The 4,299-nt window shown below is 45.6% G+C and overlaps 1 pseudogene; it reads left to right on the top strand.

The window, feature by feature from the left end:
• The first annotated feature begins 2,895 nt into the window (after positions 1-2,895).
• On the top strand, positions 2,896-3,102 carry LOC142259398 (U2 spliceosomal RNA; annotated as a pseudogene).
• Positions 3,103-4,299: the final 1,197 nt, after the last annotated feature.

Here is a 4,299-nt window from a genome sequence, read left to right as displayed (position 1 = left end):
AACTTTATCCTTGATAAAGACCTAAAAACAAGGTCGAAACGTTGGATGAATTATCCTTTTGCACAAATAAAGAATTTTCAGCATTCCAAGAGTTCTTTTCTTACGTTATTGATCACTATAGTGTGCCAGAGCTATTTCTATTGAATTGACTCTTATTTTTTCTGAGCACCTGCTATATACACAGTGACCCAGACATATTCAAGTTTCATTCAGAAGGCAGAGGGAAGCCTTAGCAGCTGAGCCTATATCTTGGCTTGTGAGCATTAGAACAGGCCGGCGATTACAGGGTAACATGAAAAATGTCCAGCTTGCATTATGACTAGAACATGACAATATCCTTTTAAGTACTAACCTATGATGCGTTCCTAAGCAGTTGATGTTATATGTTCTACATTTCATTTTCTGCATACTTTACAAGTAGTAGAATTTGCTTTGATATAGGCAACTGGATTTTCACAATGAAAAGGCAAAGGATAACGCCCGAAAAAGACGCCATACATTATGTCAGTGCCATCACTGACAAACCTGGATTGACCATGAAATACATCAATCCCCTTAAAGGTAAGTTAAAACAAGTTTTAACTAAATTGCCTTAATATTGTCATGCATTAGAATGACTGTCTTAGGTAATGATAAATATTTTCTACAGGAAGAGGAGTGTTTGCTGAAACTGAAATCGAAAAAGGGAGTTTTGTTGCAGAATATCGAGGCGAGCTCACGTATGCACTTACGATGGTAGACAACTACTCGAGATTTATGGTTGTGGTACAAGTCAAAGATCTAATGGCCCATACTGCAGCGAAGGTCTTCCAAGCACACTTATGCAGACCTCATGGCTACTCAGAGAGAGTCCTCACAGATCAAGGCACAGCCTTTGAAGCGGAAATCTTCAAGGACTTCTGCAGCTTTTACCGATGCAGGAAGATGCGCACTACACCCTACCATGCTCAAACCAATGGTTATCAACCTGCTCAGGACTTTACCCCATATTCCAGATGTGGCCTTACAAGTGATTTATAGAGGGGTAACAATACGTTGGGATCACCGGATCTAATCTCCCTTTTTATACACCCTAAAATCTTGTTTGCTTTAGAATAAACAATAACATCATAAAGGTATAGCAGTACCGTTTCAAAGTTTCGGTGTCCCAAGCAGCATTCCATCAGCCTCTGGAAGGTTCCTGGCAAATTGCACAGCTCGAAGGGCATGCTTTTGAACTCGCAGAGACCCATCGGGGTGGCAAAGGCGGTCTTCTCCCGGTCTGCCTCAGCAACGGACACTTGCCAATAGCGACTAGTGAGATCAAGGGTAGAAAAATAATTTGCAGTTCTCAATGCAGCTAGCTATTCCTCAATACAGGGGAGTGGTGCTGTCCTTCTTCTTTAACAGGACCAACGGAGCTGCCCAGAGGCTACAACTGTCACGGATAACCCCAGCCTCCTTCATGTTGCTCAACATGTCCTTGGTACATTGGTAATGTGCAGGTAGTTTTGGCTTATATCTCTCTTTGATGGGTGGGTGTGCACTTGTGGGGATGTAGTGTTTGACCCCTTTTATTCTTCAAAAGTCTAGCGGATGTTTGCTGAAGACTTGCTCGTATTCTTGCACTAGCCTGTAGACCCCCTTCTTGTGATGTGAAGGTGTGGAGTCAGTGCCTACGTGTAATTCCTTACACCACTCCTCTGGCTGACTTGGTGAGCTGTCACTGAATGGGTGGGCTGAAGCAATGGTGGATGCTGCTGTTTGGATAGCATGTGTATCTACTGAGAACAGCTTATCAATGGTGGCAAATCGGAGCAGCTTAATCTCTTGCTCTCCGCAGTTCAACACTCTCATGGGCACTCTTCCCTTCCTTATTAATGAATAAAACTATGATGTAAATAGCATATAGATACCCCACAAATGCAGATAAAAGTAGGTTATGGGAAAAGGGGGAAGAGAGAAACAGGAAAATAGTGGAATAAAGTATACCTTCCAGGTGGGAGAGGAAATGGCAGCACAGCCAGTGGAGGTGAAGCAAGGGGAGCCTGCAACTAAAGAGTTGAGAGCGTTATCACATGGTGACTGAGCCTGATTGTAACGGGAGCATAGAGGTGCCGATCCTGTCTTACCTGCGTTGGTGTAGAAGTGGGTGTCCTGTGGTGGAGTCAGCTATGTGCAGTGGTGGCCGTGGGTTCTTTTATGTGCGACCGTAGTAATAGCTGCGCCCACTTCCTGTATGGGAGTGGAATGCAGTGAGGGTAATGGAACGCACGCCTGCGCATTTGTGTTTAACGTCGCGCATGTGCAGAACGGAGAAAAGGCTGCGCTCACTTCCTAATGAAAGGGAGTGAGACGCATCTGGGAAGGGAAGGGAAAAGATTAGGGTTTGGGGATGATGAAAGGGCTTTCTACGGGCAAGGATGGCAAAGGGTGGCAGTGACGGAAAGTCAGGCAGCCTGTCCTGTCCTGTCCTGTCCGTCCGTCTTTTTGTATCATGAATTGGAAAGACTGCAAGGGGGAGGGGAGGTGCTTGTTTCCAAAAGGAGGAGTTATTCAGATTCATTGCAGTGGGCGGCGGCTGCAAAAAGCACCATTCTTCTTGTTTTTGCTCTGCAAAACAGCCTTTTCAAGGGTTGGCTTGGGTGACAAAATGTCTTCTGTAGGCGTGGGTTTGTCTCCCTCTCCCTAAGATGTGTCCGGTATAGGCCAGGGTGCCACTCAAGGCCGTAACCAATTCGGGTTATAGCTTCTCGGCCTTTTGGCTAAGATCAAGTGTAGTTTCGGAGGACGCTACCTTGGTCGGTACTGGAAGGTGCCTGGGATTGCACGTCTGCCGGCCTTGAGGAAGTGTGTGCGCCTTCTGGTGACACATAGCCCTCTTGTGCCTGGACGGTTCCCAGGCAACGGGAGGCGATCACCTTTGTTATTTTGAAGTCCTACTGATAAACAGAAAAAAAAAAAAATTAAATCTGTTCTTATCAGTTTAATATCTGATACGTCCCCTCTCTGGGGACCATATATTAAATGGATTTTTAGAACAAGGAGATGGAAAAAATCTTGCTCTGTCCACTGCACGCATTGACCTGGTATTGCAGTACCTCCAGGACCGGTGCACCCCTTCTTAACCCAGTTTCCAAAAGCAGAACTCAATTCACCTGATTCAAATGAGCCCCATTAGTGAATTGAAAGAAAGCAAAAACTTTATATGCACCTCAATTTGGCCAATTCACTTTTCACACTTTCACCCTTTTTTTTATCTTTCACACCTTTTACTTGCTTTATTGATGCAAAAAGCTGTGCCAAATAGCAAACTCATCTCCACTCAACTTGACCAACTCTGCTATGTCCCGTGCAGTATCTTATTCTCAGTCTTATCTAGATCATTTGCAATTGAATAGAATAGATCCCTTTTAACTGCTTATGACTGTGTAAAATATGTAGTTTTACTGGGCTGGGATGAGAGAATCCATTGAAGCATGCTGTAGGGATTGTGGTTCCTGTGTGCTAAGAAGAGAGGCTGGCACCAGCCAGAAAGCCCCATTGCAGCCAATAATCACTTAATAACTTTTTCAACTTGTCATCATATGGGAGGCCTTCCATTCCTTGTAGTAGTCTAGTTGCCCACCTTTTAACTGACTCTAACTTCTGAATGTCCTTATTAAAATGTGGAGCCCAAAACTGGTTCCCATATTCCAGATGTAGCCTTACAAGTGATTTATAGAGGTGTAACAATACGTTGGGATCACGGGATCTAATCTCCCTTTTTATACACCCTAAAATCTTGTCCCAAGCAGCATTCCATCAGCCTCTGGAAGGTTCCTGGCGCATTGCACAGCTCGAAGGGCATGCTTTTGAACTCGCAGAGACCCATAGGGGTGGCGAAGGCGGTCTTCTCCCGGTCTGCCTCAGCAACGGACACTTGCCAATAGTGACTAGTGAGATCAAGGGTAGAAAAATAATTTGCAGTTCTCAATGCAGCTAGCGATTCCTCTATACGGGGAGTGGTGCCGTCCTTCTTTTTTAACAGGATCAACAGAGCTGCCCAAAGGCTACAACTGTCACGGATAACCCCAGCCGCCTTCATGTTGCTCAACATGTCCTTGGTACACTGGCAATGTGAAGGTGGTATTGGCTTATAGCTCTCTTTGATGGGTGGGTGTGCACCTGTGGGGATGTGATGTTGGACCCCTTTTATTCCCCCAAAATCTAGCGGGCTTCCCACCGGTAACCCGCTCCCCAGCTTGGATGGATGCTGAGGGAGCCCCTTTTGCCCGCAGGCTCTGGCCCTGGGAACTGTAGCCTTGGCGGTGACTGTGC

Source organism: Anomaloglossus baeobatrachus (assembly GCF_048569485.1).
Source record: "Anomaloglossus baeobatrachus isolate aAnoBae1 chromosome 7 unlocalized genomic scaffold, aAnoBae1.hap1 SUPER_7_unloc_2, whole genome shotgun sequence".
NCBI lineage: Eukaryota > Metazoa > Chordata > Amphibia > Anura > Aromobatidae > Anomaloglossus > Anomaloglossus baeobatrachus.
Note: the sequence above shows the minus strand (reverse complement) of the source record. Positions and strands in the feature narration are given on the sequence as shown.